At 39.1% G+C, this 24,455-nt stretch overlaps 1 long non-coding RNA gene across 1 annotated transcript; it reads left to right on the forward strand.

The window, feature by feature from the left end:
• The first annotated feature begins 1,078 nt into the window (after positions 1-1,078).
• LOC125253562 lies at positions 1,079-4,537 on the forward strand. The gene is made up of 3 exons (XR_007181463.1): positions 1,079-1,296; positions 1,436-1,556; positions 3,871-4,537. It is a non-coding gene; the product is annotated as an uncharacterized LOC125253562 (long non-coding RNA).
• Positions 4,538-24,455: the final 19,918 nt, after the last annotated feature.

Consider the following 24,455-nt stretch of genomic DNA (forward strand, 5'->3'; position numbering starts at 1 on the left):
CACAAAACCCTGGTTGTATGCATAAACTTGACATAAACTGTAAACTTGTCACTCAAATATGATTGGTTGAATGAAATGCAGGATTAACAATGTAAGCAGGCAGTGTCATTTTATAAACTGCTTAAGTGACCCTGATATTGTAATAAGTACATGAATTGATGAATGAATAAACTAATAAATAAATAAAACATTACAAAACAAATATTAATAAAAAATAATTAATTTGTCTTACATTTTAACTGAATATTGACATTTACATTTATAAATGACTTTTTTATGAATAAAAATAGCCTTTCATATTATTAAATGAGTGGGTAAATCAGCACAAATCAGCATAAAACTGCAATGAGAACATTGTTTTTTGATATTATTTGATTTGATATTAGGCTATTAACTTTTCGAACATTTTATTATTATTATTATCATCATGTTATAGGCTTCAGCTAACTTTGTTAGAGATAATAATCTTTTTTTTAATCAGAGTTCAAACTGGTTCGAATTTTCCTATTTCCGGCCCTTTAAATTTAAAAGTAGGCGCGCAAAAGGCGGAACAGCAGAGAGGATCGGCTGCGGTTGAAAACTGCACAAAATTAAAGTCAAGGTAAGATTTTATTAAAAGTAATGGATTTAAACAATGTCTTTATGTTGTTGGCGATTGCTTCGTTATATTTGATTGGAGTATATGTGATATTAAAGTTAGCTAATGATAACTTAAATCGTTAGCAAGCAAACATAAGGCTATTTGAAGATAAGTTAGTCATTTCAACTTTTGCTATCTCTGGATTTTCAGGATTTTTTTTAAATATGAATGTTTGTGTAGAGAAATGGGCTGAATGATTTGAAGTTTGTGTAGGCTACAATGATTAAGTGACCGTGACATAGTAATTTGCTATGTTCGCGCTGTTTACATTTTTCTTATGATACTTTGCTACGGCCAGTAGATCAAGACTGATTAGTTCATTGTTTTTAACTATTTTATGTAATATCTCGTGAATAACGTTGATTAGTTCACCTCCGAGTCTTTTGAACGAGTCTTTTTCGTACATTCACGTCACGTGACGGCATACATTCAGTTAACGTTAGTTTGGTTTTACTCAAGTAACATGATCTGATCTACAATTAAGTCCCATGAAGGCAGCATGTAGCCCGGTTAAACTGTAAATCCAGTGGTCAGTAACACTGAAGTGATACACTGTCTGTCTCCTCAGTGTAGATCCTCCTGCTGTAAAAACCAGCATTGACCAGCATGAATTCCCTTTCAGTCACTGTCTACCAACCTGCAGTCGGTTCAGCACGGTACTGTAGACAAGTGTTTTTACTTATGTTTTATTATGGCATAACAGTAAAACAAAAATTATGACTATAATTCAAATGGACATTCATCTATGTATTCATTGTACATTATACTGCACTAACTAGTTGTATTACTTGTCAGAAACATCAGGCTCACAGCAACAGATTAAGAAGAATCCTGCATCAAAAGATGACTTCAACTTGCATGTGAGACAGAGTGAGAAGAGAAAAAGAAGAATGAAGATGGACTGTCTAAGAAACCTGTAAGTCCGTTACACTGTCTATTTTGCTATATGTGTGTAATAATTTGTATTATACTACGAGGCTATTGAATGCTTGAATTAGAGCTGTGACGATAACCGCAATACCGCAGTAATGAGATGCCTACCGCGATGTTGAGGCCATCACCGTCATCACCGCACCATTTCTATGGTAACCAAGAGCTCCTGCACTCATCAGATTCATGCGGCTGCAGCTTGTTTGTCGTATCGGCGAAAAGAATGATTTGTTGAACATTTGCGAAAATGTTAAAGTATGTAAAATAGTGACTGAACTTAAACATATGCTTTTATTAAAACTGATGATCTGCTGTACCAAGGGACATTTCGAAACATTTCACTGGTTACTTTCGTTTTACCGCATAGACCTTTATGTCCTATAAATGTGTCATATTCGTATTTGTGTGAAAGTCCACGCAGCTTTCAGTGGGAGGGACTGTTGGCATTAATAATAAAGAAACATGAATGAATGAGAAAGTAAAGAGCAGGACATTGTTGATATTAAAAATAAAATTCAATACTGGCAAGATGTTTCTATGTGCGTGCTCCGAGTGTAACACGGACAAGCATTGAAGCCTCTGTTTTCAGTTGCGCGTCTAATTGGTCAAATACACTGTGTCAAAATGCCTGCACTGGTGAGTGTTCACATGAACAGAGTAGATGCGGCAAAGGCGGCAAAATGCATACCGTTGCTCTCCTCACAATTTTTGTTTTTGAACCGTTGGTTTTGTTCTTAACGGAACTTGCGTCTATCTCCCACGAATGTAGAATGCTGAAGGCGAGCAGAAATGAGAAAAGTTATGCTACAGCTCTCTGTTTGCGGCACGTCAGTCACGCTCGTCGGGAAAGTGAGTGAAACACACACACAAACACGCATTTTTATCAAATAATACGGCATTAATAGCGGTACACTTCCGCAATTTGGTACGTTTGCACTCAAATCAGAAGCGAACTGTACCTGAGTTCACTTGAACCGCACCCCGTGGGAAGTGCAAACGTCTTTTCTCCAGTGTTGTGACATATTTCCAAGCGAAACAGAATATTGAATAGAGGGCAGAGTTTTAATTTAACGCTCCTCCTCTCCGTCTCTCGCTCATAGCAGACTACGGGTTGGAGGGGAGTGGTTTACACGTTTTCATCCTAAGCCGTCATACTGATGTTATCAGAGAAGGAACACCATGCCTGACCGGAAGTAACATTTCAGATTTTGATAAAAAATTACCACGACAAACAATTTTTTTCTCTGTATTAACTTGCACGGATTAATTGTTCACCACAAGACTAGTAATATGCACTAACAAAGTAAGTAAGGTCAATTTTGATTTCATGACGACTTGAAGTCTTAAATGAAAAGTAAATGAGTTGTGAGAAAGTGGACATCAGTAGCTGTATTAAGACCCGGGTATACTTCACTTTCCGCGGCCAGACACATCTCACGTGCAGTCTTGTCCGCGCATCTTTCAAAGTATACTCACAGATGTGATACAGATGTGCGTGGATGACCGAGTTCAGCACGTGCAGTACAATTTAATTCACGAATCGTGCCATCAACGGGACTTCGCTGGGCAGGATCAGAGAAGAAAAATAGTGCATCCACCATTGCAACATAGTTCTGAAGTTACACCAAGAGAACAAAGATCAAAATCGATGGATATACATAAGCTTCTAAGTTTACTCTTGTTTTTGAATTGCTCTTTCCACACACTTCTTCGACAACTGCACACTGTGCTGTGCATCTTGCCACCTAGTGGACTCTTCTGCGCTGTTGCACATGCACCGTCCGCACAGTCTCGAAATTTGGCCTGCACACGGACGAGGTATGCAGATGTCCGTGAGCCCTCCAGATGACGAACATTACGTCATGCAGACGGTGCACGAACGCGGCTTTAGTTTCAGTGAGACTGAATAAAAACATGCCATTAAAAAGTATTTAAAATATACTCTTTATGTTGTTTCTTTATGTTGTTTTTAATTTAGAGATTAACTGTGACATTATTACATAATAATATGTATTATTAAAAACTTGATTATAACATTACATTTAGATCTATTGCATTATATTTAGATAGTGGCATGAAAGGTTGCAACTTTGAATGAGCATTGTAGCTGATCACAGTCATGTTGAGTGTGTAAGCAGTGATCTCGTCATTGAAACTCGAATTCTGCTCACTAACAAATACGTTCATCGTAACTAACAGTGCAAACACAATGTAAATAAGAGGTTTGTTGATTATAATGGGAGTTTTGTTGTGAGTTCAAAACTCAGTCAACATTTTGTCTGTCTCTTCCTTATCCCGAGGTTACCATAGTCAGCTGGATCCCCTCCAAATCCAGATCAGATGCTGGACCTGCATCTTGGCATGACCACAACGCAAGCCTAAATGTCAAAGAAGACCATGTCAACTAGACAAGCCAGACAGATCCCCTGTGAGGACTTCGTTGACAACCATCGGCAAAGATCCTCAGCAAAGACCACAAGAACCAGACAAGTCCTCTGCACAGACCCCTACGGCCAGCTTCAACTCTATGCCGGCGTGTTGTATTTTGATCTTCAAACTGATGGAACCATATGAAATATTCTAAATTATACCAATCCACAATCTGACTTGTGTTGCTGCCTGAATCATATCACACCATGTTCGTTCATTGGCCAGAGGAGAATTGGTCCCTGACTGAGCCTGGTTTCTCCCAAGGTTTTTTTTTCTTCTCCATTTTTGTAACCTGATGGATTTTGGGTTCCTTACCCCTGTTGCCTTTGGCTTGCTAAGTTTGGGACACTTAATATTCAGCAATAATATTGATTTGATTGCACTGACACTATCATATGAGAACTGAACTGAGCTGGACGATGACATCACTGTTTTCTGCAGAGCTGCTTTATAACGAATTGAACTGATTTCATAATTGATTAACTATATACAGCTATTGAACAGAACTGAATTAAAACTATACTGACTTCAGCTGAACAATGACACTATTTTTTTTAGAGCTGCTTTACAGCAGAATTGAACTGGAATAATTGAATCATTCTCCTGTTTATACCTGTAAAGCTGCTTTGAAACGGTCTATAAAGTGTTAAATTAAAGGTGACTTGACTTTTGAAATAGCCTGATCTGGTAAACAGTAATGCGTTGCCAAAATGTCACCATTCTAGGCAGCATGTGGACCAAATGAGGATTTTTATTTTAATCCACTAGGATTAAAATAAAAATCTACTGTGGCCCACATTAGGGTCAGTTTTGGTTTATTATTTGGTTTGTTATTGGCTTACGGCATTTCTAAGGCTTGATTGTGGCCCAGATCTTGAAAACAGGAGTGGACCGCTCATCATGCCATCATTCAACGCAGTATGTGGGCCAGAGCAAGGTGTTGGATCTGGGCCAGAATCAAAATGAACTGTTGCCCAGATTAGGGCCAGTTATGCTTTATTCGTATTGCTTATGGCTGACATGTGGCATTGGTATGGCTTGCTTGTGGCCCAAATCTGGCCAACAGGAGTGGACCGCCTAAGTGCCATCATTCCATGTGGTATGTGGGCCAGAGCAAAGGGGTTGGTTCTGGCGCACACTTGACACTTTCATGTGGCCCACATTTGGCAGGAATAATGGCACTTGGGCAGTCCGCTCCTGTTTGCCAGATTAGGGCCACAAGCAAGCCACAGTTATGCCGCATGTCAGCCATGAACAAAACAAATGAAGCAGAACTGGCCCACATCTGGCCAACAGTTCATTTTAATTCTGGCCCAGATCCAACACCTTGCTCTGGCCCACATACCGCATGGAATGATGGCACTTGGGCGGTCCACTCCTGTTTGCCAGATTTGGGTCACAAGCAATCCATACCAATGCCGCATGTCAGCCATAAACAAAACGAATATAGCAGAACTGGCCCACATCTGGGCAACAGCAAGGTTGTTGGATCTGGGCCAGAATCAAAATGAACTGTTGCCCAGATGTGGGCCAGTTCTGCTTCATTCCTTTTGTTCATGGCTGACATGCGGCATTACTGTGGCTTGCTTGTGGTCCAAATCTGGAAAACAGGAGCGGACCGCCCAAGTGCCATCATTCCTGCCAAAAGTCAGCCAAATAAAAAGTGTCAAACTTGCGCCAGATCTGGGCCACAAGCAAGCCATACCAATGCCGCATGTCAGCCATAACCAAAACGAATATAGTAGAACTGGCCGACATCTGGGCAACAGCAAGGTGGTGGATCTGGGCCAGAATTCAAATGAACTGTTGCCCAGATGTGGGCCAGTTCTGCTTCATTTGTTTTGTTTATGGCTGACATGCGGCATTACTGTGGCTTGCTTGTGGCCCTAATCTGGAAAACGGGAGTGGACCGCCCAAGTGCCATCATTCCTGCCAAAAGTCAGCCAAATAAAAAGTGTCAAACTTGCACCAGATCTGGGCCACAAGCAATCCATACCAATGCCGCATGTCAGCCATAAACAAAACGAATATAGCAGAACTGGCCCACATCTGGGCAACGGCAAGGTTGTTGGATCTGGGCCAGAATCAAAATGAACTGTTGCCCAGATGTGGGCCAGTTCTGCTTCATTCGTTTTGTTCATGGCTGACATGTGGCATTACTGTGGCTTGCTTGTGGTCCAAATCTGGAAAACAGGAGTGGACCGCCCAAGTGCCATCATTCCTGCCAAAAGTCAGCCAAATAAAAAGTGTCAAACTTGCCCCAGATCTGGGCCACAAGCAAGCCATACCAATGCCGCATGTCAGCCATAACCAAAACGAATATAGAAGAACTGGCCCACATCTGGGCAACAGCAAGGTGTTGGATCTGGGCCAGAATCAAAATGAACTGTTGCCCAGATGTGGGCCAGTTCTGCTTCATTCGTTTTGTTTATGGCTGACATGCGGCATTACTATGGCTTGCTTGTGGCCCTAATCTGGAAAACGGGAGCGGACCGCCCAAGTGCCATCATTCCTGCCAAAAGTCAGCCAAATGAAAAGTGTCAAACTTGCGCCAGATCTGGGCCACAAGCAGGCCATACCAATGCCGCATGTCAGCCATAAACAAAACGAATATAGCAGAACTGGCCCACATCTGGGCAACAGCAAGGTTGTTGGATCTGGGCCAGAATCAAAATGAACTGTTGCCCAGATGTGGGCCAGTTCTGCTTCATTCGTTTTGTTCATGGCTGACATGCGGCATTACTGTGGCTTGCTTGTGGTCCAAATCTGGAAAACAGGAGCGGACCGCCCAAGTGCCATCATTCCTGCCAAAAGTGGGCCAAAGGAAAGTGTTTTCCTTTGGAAAGTCAAATTTGCGCCAGATCTGGGCCATATCAATTTTGCTATCTGTGTACATGTTTGTATTTTTGAAGGAATAATGTTTATGCGTGGTTATTGAAAAAACAAAAAACTTAAATCACTGAAATAAAGCCAAAAAATATATATTAAATCTGTGTTCACAAGACTTCTGGGTATTGGAGGTTGTAGACTAGAGTTTTTGCTTCAAAATTATGTAAAAATTATCATTCCTACTCCTTCATATAAAACAATAGAGAGATTTAAATTTTCTAAAACATCTTTGCTCAAGAAACAAAGTATGCGTGGAGGCTTGAATAATCATGAATAATGGGTGATTCTCACCTGAGAAGACAAAAGAATCGCATAAAAGAGCTCTAATGACCTGCATAAATAATGAGGCCTTTCAGTCAGGTAGGCTGTGAAAAAACCCTCTGTTGATCATGTCTCAAGCTCATCATAATGTAAATCAAACATACAGAAAAAACAGCAATACTGTGAAATATTATTACAATTTAAAATAATGGTATTCTATTATTAAAATATAATGCATTTCTATGATACAAAGTGTCTGAACAGTTATGTTACCTCTATGGCATTTCATATAGGCTTTTAGCTTAAAAGCATGCACATTTGGAGAAATATTGATGGATTCTCATGTTTATGTCAATTTTCTATACAGAGGAGTATTTATTCATTATTTATTGTTGTCACTGTGAACGCTGGATACTGTGTTTACAATTCATACTTGCAGCCGGAGGGCGCTCTGTGCACTTTTAGTCCACAAATGCCAATGCTAAAGAAGAATAGGCAATCCAGGAAATAACTGAACTAACAGAGGCCAGAGATCGCTAACTATGGCTATTCAAAACACTTTTCAAGACAATAAATACACGATTGAGACGATGTATGCATGTATTGACTGAATTTGCCTCTGAATAGCGCTCCCTCCGTGGGCGTGGCCGCATTAGCGGATAATGAGCTGAATCAAGGACTTCTGACATGGCTCTCTTTTCATACAGATTACATAAACACAGAAGGTTTGTTTTCGATTTGACTTACACGATTTAAAACCTGACATTTCAACGTTTCTTTAGACACAAGTATAATTTTTTTGTGATTAGCATTCACTAAGTTACAGTTCATTTTCTGAGAACTATCAGATTGGACTTTGTTCAGAGGGAGACGAGAGATCACGCATCATGTTTGTTTTCTTTATTTTACAAAAAGCACAACATTTTGTTTTTACTCTGAGTGTACACAAATAAAAGAAAATATTCCACAGATTAAAATGGTGTATAACTCTTAATTGTATGTGCAACACTGACAGAGTATTTTGAGTCTCTTTCACACTGGTTAGAAAAAAAACGCGGTGATCACGCCAGCGTGACCGCCGACCCCAGAGTGTTAAGAACAGGGATACCATGGTCCATAAACCAGGTACTGGTAGCTTTGGCACTGTGTGCAGGTGCCAAGTCCTGTTGGAAAATGAAATCTGCATCTCCATAAAGTTGGTCAGCAGCAGGAAGCATGAAGTGCTCTAAAACGTCCTGGTATATGGTCTCTCCTCTCTTCCTCCAGACTCTGGGACCCTGATTTCCAAAGGAAATGCAAAATTTACTTTCATCAGAGAACATAACTGTGGACCACTCAGCAGCAGTCCAGTCCTTTTTGTCTTTAGCCTAGGCAAGACGCTTCTGACGCTGTCTGTTGTTCAAGAGTGGCTTGACACAAGGAATGCGACAGCTGAAACCCATGTCTTGCATACGTCTGTGCGTAGTGGTTCTTGAAGCACTGACTCCAGCTGCAGTCCACTCTTTGTGAATCTTCCCCACATTTTTGAATGGATTTTGTTTCACAATCCTCTCCAGGGTGTGGTTATCCCTATTGCTTATACACTTTTTTCTACCACATCTTTTCCTTCCCTTCGCCTCTCTATTAATGTGCTTGGACACAGAGCTCTTTGAACAGCCAGCCTCTTTTGCAATGACCTTTTGTGTCTTGCCCTCCTTGTGCAAGGTGTCAGTGGTTGTCTTTTGGACAACTGTCAAGTCAGCAGTACCATGATTGTGTAGCCTACAGAACTAGACTGAGAGACCATTTAAAGGCCTTTTCAGGTGTTTTGAGTTAATTAGCTGATTAGAGTGTGGCACCCGGTGTCTTCAATATTGAACCTTTTCACAATATTCTAATTTTCTTAGATACTGAATTTGGGATTTTCCTTGTTGTCAGTTATAATCATCAAAATTAAAAGAAATAAACATTTGAAATATATCAGTCTGTGTGTAATGAATGAATATAATATACAAGTTTCACTTTTTGAATGGAATTAGTGAAATAAATCAACTTTTTTTTATTCTGCATATGTCATGTGCAATGCAAAGGGCATTTGCTTATGCATGAGTTTGTTTGGGCTAGAATAGAAACATGAAATGTGCAGAGAGCTTCTAATGTCAAAAGATAATTTACTGCAGTACCACGTATCATTTGCATTTGTAATCATTTGTCAAAAGCCTAAAAGCCAGTTTTTGATGAGCTGTTTGGCATCAGTGACACAGATAAAGTTTAGAGATCCTTCTGTTTTCTGTTGTCTTGCACACACGTAGCTTTATTTATTTATTTATTTATTTATTTATTTTTTCTTGTTGTTCATACATACACAAAGGAATTCCTAGGGTTTCAATTTTACAAAGCAAATTTGTAGTTGACAGTGTTGTCAGTGTCACAATAGTATTCAAATAGCCTTCAAATTACTGACTTTTATTTGCTTTATTATAGCAAACATCTTCATCGAAAGTAATATTTGACGAGAAAATGGACATACTTTTCAAAATTAGTAATAAAACAATCACTCTTAGCAACAGGGAAGTACTGTATGTTTGCTTAGCATAGCGTCAAACATGACAATTTATGAGATTAATATCATGATTTGCTCCAAAATCACTATACAGCCTATATATACACAACAGTCATGTTTGAAATAACTTCTGTGGTCCAATGAGACTATTGCAATCTGGCAGATTTTTCTGGGATTGTGAAGTACGACTCACCCACTGCGATCTGGCACCTGAATTGGCTTTTTAAGAGGCTGAGGGTGCACTCAACTACACGGTTCTGGGTAAAGCTCAACTGTAAAGAAGTTTCAGGTTTTGTGCTCAAACATGGTGTGCTACAGTGGCATAAAAGTTTAGTGACCCCTGAACTGTTTGGTGAACCATCAACATGGAAAGACCAGCAAGCAGTCACATTTATATTACTGCTTGATGAGAGTTCTGGGGCACTGGATGCTTTAATTGTGAAAGAACTGATAGAGTCCACAGTGTAATAGCCAGCCTGTAGGAGTAAACAAAATACTTTGTTGTCATTCTATTAAAAAAAAAAATAATTAAAAAAAATAAGAGGAAGAGAGGAAGAACCCCTTTTCTGCATTCATGAGCAATTCCTTTTACACTATATAATTAGGAGCCAAGCACCGAAGGTGTGTAGGCACCTATTGTATCCGTTGGCGTTCTTTTTTGTTTTTCTTCTTCTTCTTCTTCTTCTTCTTCTGCTCTTGAGTCTATGGCAGCCCATAGAACCGTATGGGAAAAAGTTGTGAAATTTGGCACACAGTTAGAGGACAGTCTGAACTATTTCCATAGCAAATTTGGAGTCTTTATCTCAATCCCTCTAGCGCCAACAGCTGTCCGAAGTTGCGCTCATGTTTATGTTAATAACTTTTGAAATAAAATTATTTTTTCCTCTGATTCCTTGGTTTAAGATGAATCGAATGCCCCTATGAACTCATTTTCTGTCGTGAAAATTTTTCCGCAATTTAGAATTTTCTGAAAAACGTACTTTCTCGAACTCCTCCTAGGCCGCTACTCTGATTTTCACGAAAATTAAACCAGATCATCTTCAGACCATGCCGACAAAAAGTTATGGAATTCAAGTTGATTCCTCAAATAGTTTTAAAAAAACACACGAACGAATTGTATGTAGTGCTAGCAAAAATAGACGTAAGGCTTTTCTGCAACACTTTATCGTATTCAGACCAAACTTGGCACATGTCATCACAAGCATGACCTGAGGCATCATGCAGTGTTTTGGCGCTGTGCCACCTATTGGTGCGGAGATATAAAAAAATTGCTATTTTTGCTTCTGATTGGTTTGTCCAAAAATTATAAATTTGATCTCATTGGATTTGGGGCATCATGCCTAGTCGAATGATGTCCAATTTTTCCATATCGGCCATTTTGAGTTTTGTGCTAAAATGCTGTAATTTACGAATGCATAAGTGTATCGTTACAAAACTCGGTATGCGTCTTTGGCACCATGCCCTGACAATACTCAAAAAGTTTTGGCACAGCGCCACCTTGTGTTCAAAAGTTATAACAAAATTTACAAAAATGCTAATAACTTTTGACTATATTATGCTTTGACATATTGACACCAAACTTTGCAAGTGTCATTGTCACCTCACTCTGACCATACCACATTAATTTGGTCACAACGCCACCTATTGGTCGAAAGTGATGAACCAGTAAATCCTCGTTTTTTTATCATTTTTCAGCTCTTTTGCCTAAAATGATCTTAATAGGTCTTTGGCTGGCTTCTTGTGCCGTTTTTGTGCTTGGCCCCATAATTGCTGCTTGCAGCTATATTTGTATTTGTTTTTGTCATTTGTACAGTGCACAAGAAGCAGTAGGCTACTTCACTTACCTCCCAAGGTACTATTTCTGTAACATCTTCATAGTAGATCAGGATGAAAGAAGTATTTGAAAGACTGCTGCAAGAAAATGACATCAGAGCTTCAATCATCAGCAGTAGGGTTCACTATTTCTCCATCCCCAGAAGCTAGGAAATTAGTCGGCACTAAGAAAAGGATAGGTGATTCTGTTTGTGCCACAAATAATTAATGGTTGTTGTTCACTGACCTAACGTGCCTGTCTTGATACTCAAGAAAATACACACATATGGTTTAAAGGAAACATTAAATAAATATAATGTTATTATAAATTATAAAGGTTTTTATAATTAAATGCATCTGAAAGGTGATCTAAAGGTCACGTCACGTAGCAATGGTTTGCGTTGATTTGTTATTTTGCCTTTTTTATTTTTGTGTAGGCTTTTGTGTGATGCACACCACCATGGTTACGGATTTTGCTGTTTTGCTTAGTTTCGAAACCATCGGTATACTGGTGTTTAATGTCGCTTTACTCTTAAAAGCTACATGAAGATTAGGCATAGGACAGTTTAGTGCACTGATAGGCAGGGTAGAAGGGGAGAACGTGGATAGACCTTTTATCTGTACTATGTTTTTTTAAATGCACTTGCTTTAAGTAACCAACAAGTTTAAGAGTTAAAAATGGCATCCATTGAAGAATTTGTTAAAGCTCCATCAGAGGACGTGTTGAATTTGTTTGTGAAGCAACAACTGTGGGAACTTGTAGAGCATTTTAACCCTTAAATGCATGACTGTTTCCGGGTCGATAAAGACCCGGATCTATATCTAACACGGATGGATCTCTACCTGTCGCGATAATATAAAATTCCTCTGATATTAGAGTAACAATTACAGAAGAATAAAAGAAATAATATTTTGTTACCTTTTGGAGCTTGAAAGGGCTCAGTTTGAGCAGATGTTTTATGCCATCATCACTGTCCTTGTCAGAGCTCGACAACAGGACAATACAATAAAAACATAGGGATAAAAATAAACAATAATTAAGTTAAGTTTGGAGAAATTAAATTAAAATAAAATAAAGTAAAAGTAAAATAAGTGCAAAAAAAAAAGGTGCAGCATCCTTGACCAAAGGCAATAAACACCTTTGATCTCAAACATATTCTCAAAACTATATAATTTTCAGCATCTTCAAAATCAATATTTTGATCGCTAACAGCTTCACCAGATCCATCCAGTGACAGTTACAGTCATATTTCATTGCATTCAGTACTTGCTCTGCAGTAAATCGCTGAGCCATTTCATGTTTTGCTTATTCTTTCTTTTTTTGTCTGAATGAATCGTCACTTCATCATTGTGTATCAGATATTGCCACCTTGTGTAATAAAGGTGAATTGCACTTATTCTGTCATCTAAGATTTAATTATTGCTGTGCAGAAAAAAATATACGTAAACTTATACACACCTCGGGTCAATAGCGACCCTATACAATTTTTACAAAAAATAAATACAAAAATAGGCATTCTTTTATAATTTTATGATTTTTTACTTGTTATATTCTTTATAATGAATTGATTGAGGAATACCAAGAAGGTTGATTTCTAACTTTAAAAAATGAACGAGGAGGAGGGTAGAGAAAATAAATTTTGCAAATGCAACAGATTCATGATAAAGAATTAGTCAAGGAAACTAAAAGGTATGAGTTTCAGCATGGGAGTTTGAGCTGCAGGCGCAGCGTTAAAAAATGGTGAAGGAAGGTAAACTATCAAAAAAGTTACATTTGTCTGACGGTTTTGACTTTGCCAGTAATTTACCACTGCTCCCTAATTTTTTTCCCCTTATTATTTTAGAACAGTTTAAAAAGTGCCTGAGTATATTACTACATATATAAATGAAAAGAAGCCAAATGATGCGACTAAGCTGCAGTCTTAGCAGATGACTGCATATTGACGCATTGAAATGTGTACAGAGAAGACCGGTCAGGGCATTACTATGGTAACTTCAGTGCAAATAGGTTTGCATCAAGGAAATCTGAACAAATTTTTTCTTCAAAATTTTAGAAAAATAGTTGTGGGTGATTTAGTATGCAATTACTGTTTCAACATTGGACATTGGAAAAATAAGTATGCTGTTTTGGCCGCAAAGTTGAAGTCTAGTCAAAAGAATAAGTCAAATTTTTAGTCCTCTATTAATGACTGAAACTACAAGAATTAATGATTTTGAAGGTAGCGCTTTTATGGAAGTGGAGAATGCAGTGTGCCAGTCAAAAACTGAAACCGCAAAACACTTTGCACCTTCTATTATGCAGGGTTTTGTTTCTTTGACCAATTCTGAAGATAAAATCCTGGTTAAGATCTTGAGAGATACAGGGGCTTTGGAATCCTTCATTCTTGAATCTGTCCTGGCTTTTTCTGATGTATCAAGTGAAAGAAGGAATGTTTTGATCAGGGGGATTGGATTACAAACTCTCTCTCTTCCTTTGCACAGAGTAAACCTGACTTCGGAATTGGTCTGTGGATAAGTAACCATCTGGGAGTGCGTCCATCATTGCCAGTGGATGGTGTCATGGTAATACTTGGGAATAATTTAGCTGGAGCTAGGGTATGGCGAGATGTAATACCACCACCTGTTGTAGTTGCCCACTAAACTAATTGAAAAATCTGACGCACTAAAGCAAAAGTTCCCTGAGATAGAGTGCTCAGCGTAAATTATTACACCCCGTTTGAAAAGTAACATTTTAAACAATATTTCAATGAACACAAAAACAATTTCCAAAATGTTGACAAGACTAAGTTTAATATAACATCTGTTTAACTTACAACATGAAAGTAAGGTTAATAATATAACTTAGATTACACATTTTTCAGTTTTACTCAAATTAGGGGGATGCAAAAATTAGTACACCCCACAACAAAATTACTTTGTATGGCCTTCATGATTTTTAACGACAGCACCAAGTCTTCTAGTCATGGAATGAACAAGTTGGCGACATTTTGCAACAACTATCTTTTCCCATTCTTCAAGAATGACCTCTTTTAGAGACTGGATGCTGGATGGAGAGTGATGCTCAACTTGTCTCTTCAGAATTCCCCATAGGTATTCGATTGGGTTGAGATCAGGAGCCAATGAGTCACTTTCACCATGTTCTTCTTCAGAAATCCATCAGTGGCCTTAGATGTGTGTTTAGGATCATTGTCATGTTGGAAAAGTGCACAACGATCAAGGGCACGGAGTGATGGTAGCATCTTCTCTTTCAGTATAGAGCAGTACATCTGTAAATTCATGATGCCATCAATGAAATGCAGCTCACTGACACCAGCAGCACTCATGCAGCCCCACACAAGGACACTGCCACCACCATGTTTCATTGTAGGCACCATACATTTTTCTTTGTATTCCTCACCTTTGCGACGCCATACAGTTTTGAAGCCATCAGTTCCAAAAACATTTATCTTGGTCTCATCACTCCAGAGTATAGAATCCCGGTAGTCTTCATCTTTGTCAGCATGGGCCCTGGCAAACTTTGGGCGGCGTTTTTGTGCCTGGGCTTTAGGAGAAGCTTCTTTATTGGACGGCACCCATGCACAACACTCGTTCCGTAAGCTGAATAGGGAAGGCGTAGGACATACAGCATAAGCATTTTGAAGAATGCAGAAAGCGGAAGCACACGCAAGGCGATCATCTGTTTATATAAAACATATACAGTTGTATTTTTTTCGAAAATGACCAACCGTTTCACTAGATAATACCCTTATCCCTCGTCTGGTATCATTTAAAGCCCTTTGAAGCTGCACTGAAACTGTAATTTTGACCTTCAACCATCTGGAGGCCAATGAAGTCCATTATAAGGAGAATAATCCTGGAATGTTTTCATCAAAAACCTTAATTTCTTTTCGACTGAAGAAAGAAAGACATGAACATCTTGCATGACATGGGGGTGAGTAAATTATCCGGAAAATTTTATTTAAAAGTGGACTAATCCTTTAACTTCCATGGACCACCTGGATGTCTCTGTGAGATGGTTGCAGTTCCATCTTTTTGAAATGTTTGTATCACTTTTGCTACAGTATTCTGACTGATAGAATACTGTATACTGAATACTGAGTCATCTGTCTGCTGGACACCTGTGTAACGAATAATTAAACTCACGTTTGGTTGAATTCTTGTTAAATTAGACATTAGTAGTCTATAATTTAGCTTTGCTCCAGAGACTTTCAGTGGGGTGTACTCATTTTTGCATCACCCTAATTTGAGTAAAACTGAAAATTTTGTTCTGTAAGTTATATTATTAATCTTACATTCATGTTATAAGTTAAACAGATGCTATATAAAACATAGTCTTTTCAACATTTTGGAAATTGTTTTTGTGTTCATTGAGATATTGTGTAAAATGTTACTTTTCAAAGGGGCTGAGCACTGTATTTACAGCATGTGCAGTAACTCGTTCAAAGAGTCGTGAGACAAAAAAGGAAAAACGTATGAAGCTTAGTCAGATTCATGTACATAATCTTAAGATGCAGTGAGGAATAGTTCTGGAAGAATTTGATCAAGCCGAGAACTTGATCAAGCCGATGATTTTGAATGGTACGTTTTTTTTATTCTTAAGTTCTTTATTCTAATCGTGATATAGTGTCTGTGAATATTAAACCTCAAAAAGACTGTTTAAATATGAATCCTGCAAGTTTTGTGTGTCTCAATGTGAATTAAGGGGGCAGATAGACGCACGGTTCCGTTTATTACAGATAACTTACATTAGTAAATTGCCATATTGGCTATTCCCAAATATATTGCTATACTGAGGTGAGTGAAATTGACTGAAATATGTAATAATATGTGAAATGAAATGAAATAAAATGTGTTATCAATGTATTAAACTTCACATTAACATTTAGGCTCTATAATATAACAAATATAATATATAAAATGCCATAGAGGTAATATGAATGTTTAAATGCTTTGCATCACAAACATACATTATATTTTAAAGTATATTAAAATAGAAAACGATTATTTTAAATTGTAATAATATTTCACAGTATTGTTGTTTTTTTCTGTAGTTCCGATCAAATAGATGCAGGCTTGATGAGCATGAGATTTCTTTCAAAAACAAAATAGTAATGTGTCCAATCTTTTGACCGATACTGTAATTTAAAATATAGGCCATACAAAAAAATATACAAACTTTTCTTCACATGATGTGCAATAATATGTGCATGCATGATATCACAAAAATCATGTTTTCTGTTAAGAGTGGACATTATATTAACATTAATACAATAGCTGATAGGATCCTGTTATCAGCATGCTTTTTTTCATTTATCTCACAGATTTGAGAATTATAGTAACCAGATATTGGCACACATTGGACTGCATGCATATGATACTGAGATCACTGACTGGACGTGGGAAGTGTTTTTTCTTTTTCTTTTTTTTTCTCCAGTGCAGAAACACCAAATGCCAGGTATGTGATGTTCACTTATATCTTTGAACAGGAATTATTTCTATGTATAACTATGTACTCAAAATGTGTCTTTGACTCTCATTTATATAGTTAACTATATTCTAAATAAACTAAAAACAAAAAAATGATATATTTCTTTTGTCATTGTATTCTTTTGTTTTAGTTCACTCAGTCACATTCCTGACTGAATGGCTCATTATGCAGCTCATTAGGGGCAGGGTCTTAATCTCCTCAGGTGTGAATCACAGCATTATTCATGGAGATTCATGCCTCCCCACATATAGCCTGTCTAAACAAAAAGTGTTTTAGAAATTTAAAATCAATACATTGTTTTATGTGTCCGAGTTGGCAGAATGATTTTTACATCATTGTGAAGCAAAAACTCTAGATTAAAATATGCGACCCGCTCTGGCGAAAGGAGTCGGAAGTCGCAACGTTCTATTTTAAGATATGGGCCAATAATGTGGAAAAACAATAAAAAAATCGATTTTTTTTAAAGCTAATTTCAAAGAACAGACTTTCAAAAATAATCTCCCAAAGTTTCGTAGTCCAGATAATTGAGTAAAGGCATTTAAATGGCTATTAAATTTGACATGGTTTTACTAAATTCGCTGGAAATGAACTTCTCAACTCCTCTTGTCGGCGCTCCCATTTGCGTGTCTCTCTTTAAAAGCCAATAAAAATTGAATCCATATAGGTAGCACAAAAATTCTTTTTGCATACAAAACTAGAGACTTTAAACTTTCATATAAAGCCTCCAACATGCTTCTGTTGCGTTGTTTTCACCCTCTAATGAGTCTAAGTAATATGCATTTACAACAAAAATAGCACAGCCACTAACTGAATACAAGTATGTATATTTCACATGCTCATAACTTCATCAAAAATGCACAGATCATAAAAAATGGCACATCCAATATTTAAAGCAGATTCCCAAGATTAAAATGAATCCAAAATCAATATAATATATTGCGTTGATCACAAGATATTACTCACGGAATGATTTAACATACTTGGCTAAAAACATGTCTCTCATCTCTTCGGGATGCAGTGTGTATCCAATGATCCCGGACCCATCCATGTTCGTTTTCCAACGTGGAATAACACAAAATAGATATCATTTTTAAAGCTTAGAATCTCATCTTTTTAATGCATCTAACCATTTTCAAAAACTCCTAACGAGTGCTGAGAAGCACCTCTAAACCGGAGTTTACCGCCCGTTGGCGCCACCTGGCTGTGGAAAAAATGAACAATAATTTTTCAAACTATTCTTTATGCTATCACCACGAAATTTGAAATAGATGCAGCTTACATATAGGAGAGTATCATCAAAAAATAATTTTTTAGCAATCTTATTGTGTTCCTGAATTATTCCATGTTAAATAAAAAAAAAGAAAAATTATTTAAAAAATATATATATTTTTTGGTATTTATCAGCTGTTTCTCAGCAAAAAAATGTCCAAATGTAATGTAATTTATATTTTCTTAAAATATGTTTTCTATCAAATGATACCTACCTTTTGACTCTCCTTGCTACAGTTTTGGAGTTATGAGTCTTTACTTTTGTGTGTGTAGCTCAGAAAAAAAAAAAAAAAAAAAAAAACTCCTTCGGGTCTTAAAGGGTTAATTCAAAATAAATACTTTAAAATAATTTGAGCTTCAGCCTGGTTTAATAGCATTTATATATAAAAAATGTCTTTGGTCAAATTAAGCTGTAAAATAAATATTTATCCCTTTAAATGCAATGGATTTTGAAAGATATCAACAAAAAAACGGGCAAAAAACTTTAAAAGCGATTTTCTCAGGTTTTCAATTGGAAAAAGAGGGCAGACAACCATAATTCAAATGGGTATATCTTTAAAACCATTCAGGGTATGACTTTGACTAGGATATCATTTTAGAGCTTATTGTCTCATCTTTCCATTGATACCAAAATCTCAATTTTGAAATTTGGGTCACTGTGACTCATTTTGCTGGATCAGGTCACATATACAGTTCTCAAAAGTCTTGTGAAAAAATTTTTAATTTGTGTTCTGAGGCCTTATTTCAGTGAGTTATTTATTTATTTATTTATTTTGCTTTTCCAAAATCCACGCATATACATAATTCTTCCAAAACTACAAACATGTACATACTTGTTGCTCACAAATTATTTTAGCCTAGTTTCTGATGAATACAGTGTAATGAGACTTTTGTCATTAATATGTTTATAAGCAACTGAAAAAAGCACAAATGTCAGGGCATGTTAAAGGTCCCGTTCTTCGTGATCCCATGTTTCAAACTTTAGTTAGTGTGTAATGTTGTTGTTAGAGTATAAATAAAATCTGTAAAATGTTAAAGCTCAAAGTTCAATGCCAAGCGAGATATTTTATTTAACAGAAGTTGCCTACATCGAACGGCCAGTTTGGACTACATCCCTCTACTTCCTTCTTTAATGACGTCACTAAAACAGTTTTTTGACTAACCTCCGCCCACAGGAATACACAAGAGTTGCGTTTGTAGAGTGTGTTTGTCGCCATGTCGTCGAAACGCTGTTATTTTCATCCCGCAGTCCAATCACCGGGTCTGATTCCGGCTCAAATTGATAGGGTAAAATTAAAGACATGTTTATAATAACACTGAGCGCATGCATCTTCACGTTATGGTAAGAGGCGTGACCTTTCCGGGCAAGGAGCGCTAAGCTGCTGTCGAATCACAACACAGGAACCGCTGGCACAATCAGAACTCGTTACGTATTTCTGAAGGAGGGACTTCATAGAACAAGGAAGTCATCAGCCCGTTTTTATGACAGTGGAAACAGCGGTATACAGATAAGTAAATTATGTGAAAAATACTGTGTTTTTTTACACGTGAAACATGAACATATGTTATATTGCACACTATAAACACAATCAAAGCTTCAAAAAACCACGAAAAACGGGACCTTTAAAACTACTCCAGGACCCCAAATCAACCTCAGCCTCAGGGTTAAACATCACATACATTATAAAATCTTGCTAATTATTTACAAAGCATTAAATAGTTTAGTTCCTCAGTATTAGAGCGACCTCTTTATAGTCCTCATTATAGTCCTTAATGTTGATTGTGATATCTAAATTCTGGCCAGTTGATAATACCTAGAATATCAAAATCAAGATCCTTTTCCTATTTAGCACCCAAACTCTGGAAAAGTCTTCCTAGCCTTGTTCAGAAAGCAGACACTGTCAGTTTAAATCTAGACTAAAAACACATCTCTTTAACCTGGCATACACATAACAAATTAGCACATTTGAAACGGAGGACATAGTCAGCTTGGTGGGTTGCAACAAAAAGAGATTTATCAGCATAAATAAGAAAATATATGAAACAAGAAATCAACAAAACCAAACACAACTTCTGTCAGACACATCAATAACCAAACATCAGACAGAACCAAATTTAAATTAATAAGGAAATCAAAATAAACAAACAAAAACCAAAATCAAAGCACCCAGGAGCAAGCAACACACCAAACAAAGCCTAAGCTTTATAGAGGGAAGTACAGGTGTACATGGTTCACTTGATGAGTCTCCCAGCCACACCCACTGGCCGGCCATAGCAGGAAGAACGAGAGACTCGTCACACTATCCAAATGTTAAAGTTGAGCTTTTCTCCCCCCTCCTGATCATGAACGACCTAGGGAGTCCAGAGAATTGTACTGCGGGCTTTTGTGGAGGTTGATCGAAAAACCTAGGACCAGTCCGCGAAAGCAGGTTGTTTCAAATCATCTCCACTATTTAACAAATGATCTGATCGACAGCAGTGGTCCTAGAGGCAAAGTACTAAACCCACCGCGGTCCAGATGGGCATCGCCTTTGCCGGCTCTGCCCCACTGCTTGACAACGGCATCGCTTCTCGGCCTTTTGGCTAAGATCAAGTGTGATCGATCCAAATGGATATTACGAGAGAGGATACACCTTTGCCGACCATGGTGGTGCGGCTAAAGAATACGGTTCGGATACAAGTTAAGGCGGATGCACCTGCTGAAGTTAAGAGAAGATTTGGAAGGAATTGTGTGGTGGCTGAGGTGTTGAGAGAAGTGTTTGGCATCCCAGCTTCCTTAATTTTCTGCTTACAAGACTTTTCAACCTCTGGCTTTATGGATTTGACCTTTTTTCCAATTAAGAGACTGTTCTAGTTTTTTTGAAGCATGGGAGAAGAAAAAAGAAAACCAGCGGTTAATAGGCCTGCATCTCTACCCTGCCTTTGCTCAGGATTTCTTGCCACTTACGATACACCTGTATAATCCCTTTGTGGAAGATGGAGACGTCCTGACATTCTTGGCTAGGTATTGTGAGACGGTGAGGGGAGGTGAACGTTTGAAGGACCAATTTGGAATATGGACTGGGAAAAGAAGATTCCTGGTTAAGTTGCGTACAGACGTAGCGTCACCAGATGGTTTGGTACATCCACCTGGGTCCTTTTTCATTGGCTCAAACAGGGGCTTTTTGCACTATCCAGGTCAACCAGTTTACTGTAGGAGGTGCGGCGCACAGGGTCATGTAAAAGCAGACTGCACAGGACAGAGATGCCGTTTTTGTGGATCTGCAGAGCACATGGCGACAGCTTGCCCCGAACCAAAAACCTGCAGTTTATGTGGAGGTGGAGATCATCTGTTCCGGGCTTGTCCTAGCAGACAGAAAACATATGCCAGCCTGTTTAAGGAGGGTCAAGGTCTGCAGGCTGACTTTGATGGACTTTTGATGAGTGTCCCAGGCAGAAGTGAGAGTCAAGAGGCAGGCCCTTCAGGAGTGGGTGCAGGTGGTGGAGTTGAAAGAAGGCAAGTGGCGGAAACAGGGATTGGAGACGTGGTGGAGGAGGAAGGCAGTCTACAAGAGCTTCAGATGAATCCCTCACAAGTATGGTCGGAGATCGATGTTGCTGAGGTTCTGTGTGGCATTTACGGAGAGAAGGAGCCGGGGATGGCAGAGTCTTCAGGTGGGGAAGGGGAGTTTCCCTTGGTAATGGAGACGGAGCAGGGCATGATGGGGCCTGACATGGGCCAAGGCTTAAGGAGAAGGAAGCTTGGTGATGATGTGACTGAAGATTGGGGAAGGAAGTGCAGTAAAGTCCAAGATTCTGCTCTCAGACGGATCCAGAGTAAGGAGGCTGTGGGTGAGATGGACTCTGGGGAAAGGGTGGTTGGGGAAAGTGGGGTAAATGGGAGAGGGGGTGGTGGAGGGGTTTTGGAAAAGGTCAAGTCAATTTTGTGGGAGGATAAGGGGGAGGGGAGAAGGGGAGTGAGGGGAGATGAAGGAGGGGAATGGACAGGAAGTAATGGGGAAGGGGAAGGGGAAAAAATGTTTAGGGCGAAAAGGGAGCATGTGAAGTTTGTGTGAGATTTTGTCTGGGTTTTTTCCTTTTCCTTTTAAAAGGTTTTTTGTTTAAATGGTGTGTTTAAAGGTGGCAACTTTGAATGCAAGAGGACTAAGAATGTTACAAAGGAGAACGGCAATTTTTATTTCCTTACAAAAGGTCACCTTTGGATGTATGTTTATTGCAAGAATGTCATTTGAAGGATAAAAAAGATGTTTCTGTTTTTCTGCGGGGTGGGAGATGGGGCCTTCCTTTTGGGGTGCGGGGAATGTTAATGCAGATGGGGTGGGTATCTTATTTTATTCATGGGAATTTGTTATTGAGTCTGCTATTTTTATCATCCCAGGGAGGGTAGTGGTTGTGGATGTGAGGTGGATGGGGATAGCCTGTTCGCTTTCTTAATGGATTAATGCCTCAAGGTAAACTGCACTGGCTCAGGGGTTACTTTGGAGACGTTTCTTTGCTGAACAGAATTGCACTTCAGACTGCTAGGGCTGGAGGGAGGGTACCAACCTTCACTTGGCGAAACAGTGGGCAGGAGGCAGCACTTTTGGACTATCTTTTTTTGCAGTCATACGTGAAGGTGTTCAATTACACTCAAATTCCTATGTGGTGTTCAGATCACTGTTTGGTGGAGGTATGGGTGGATGTGGGAGGTGTGAGGCGAGGGAGGGGGGTGTGGAGGTTCAATACTTCTTTTCTGAAGGACAAGGTTTTCCGCATAACTCTCTTTAATTTGGTAGCAGGTTGGAAGAATTTGCAAGGTTTGTTTCAGTCACGAGGGGAGTGGTGGGAGGGGTTCAAGGAGAGGGTAGCTTTTTTTGCCGCAACTGGGGTAGGGAGAAGGCAAGGAGTAAGCGGGAAAAAGTTGGTAAGTGGTCAGAGGAGCTACAGGCATTATGGACGGGTGGTGCCTTGGGGACGTCTGAGTGGGGGGGTTCCTTGGGGACGGCCGAGGGATGGTCAAGGGCTAGGCAGCTGCAGGATGCAATGAAGAATCATTACTGTGAGGAAGCTAAGTCCTTTTTGCAGGGTTCAAGCATCCGGAAACGGCTCTACGATGAAAAGCCAACTATCTTTTTCTTTGCATCAGTGCGGGGTAGGCAAAAGAAAAGTTTGAGGGGCGAAGGAGGGGTGCAGACATCGGTGAAGGGCATGCTGGGGGTGGCTGAAGGGTTTTAAGGAGAGTTATTCAGTGATAGAACTCCTGTAGTTAAAGAGTTCGGGAAGTTTTTGGGGGGGTTGGAAGGGGGTTTAAAGGAGGAGGAAAGGAAAGCACTAGAGGGGCCTTTGACCTTGCAAGAAGTTAGTTCTGCAGTGGCTTTCTTGAAAAAAGGTACAGCTCCGGGATGTGATGGCCTTCCAGCTGCTTTTTATGAGGTGGTTTTTCCGTGGGTAGGAAAGGAATTGGTAGGAGTGTATCAGGAATGCTTAAGAAGGGGAGAGCTGGTTGAAACAATGAGAACTGGGTTGGTAACATTATTGTATAAGAAAGGGGAGAAGGAAGAGTTAGGGAACTGGAGGCCTATTACTCTGCTGACTACAGATTATAAAGTGTTAGCAAAAGTCTTGACTGAGAGACTTAAGGGGGTCATAGGAGCAGTTGTCCAGTCAGACCAGACGTGTGGGGTACCTGGCAGGTCAGTCTCCTTGAACTTAGCTCTGGTTAGAGATATAATCAGCTGGGCTGAGCAAAGGCAGCTTCCATTAGCCATCCTGAACTTAGATCAGGAGAAGGCTTTTGACAGGGTAAGCCATTCCTTTCTGGAAGCAATTTTGAGGCGTATGCGGTTTGGTCCAGTGTTCAGAGCATGGGTTAGATTGTTATACAGGAAAGCTTTCAGTAAAATAGGGATTAATGGCCATTTTACGGGAAAGGTGGAACAGTTAGGGGGAGTTAGGCAGGGGTGTCCTTTGTCCCCTCTTCTCTACGTTTTATCTTTAGAACCTCTGTTGGGGGCTTTGAGGGCGGCGACTTCTCTTAGGGGTGTCCATTTGCCTGGAGGTGGAGGCATATGTGCCAAAGTGGCTGCTTATGCAGATGACACAACCTTGTTTTTAACTTCGGAGCGTGACTTCGAGGTGGTTGGTAGAATCTTAGATGAGTTTTGCCAGGTGTCTGGGGTACAGGTCAATGTAGGTAAGTCTTCAGTCATGTTTTT

Source organism: Megalobrama amblycephala, linkage group LG18 (assembly GCF_018812025.1).
Source record: "Megalobrama amblycephala isolate DHTTF-2021 linkage group LG18, ASM1881202v1, whole genome shotgun sequence".
Taxonomy (NCBI): domain Eukaryota; kingdom Metazoa; phylum Chordata; class Actinopteri; order Cypriniformes; family Xenocyprididae; genus Megalobrama; species Megalobrama amblycephala.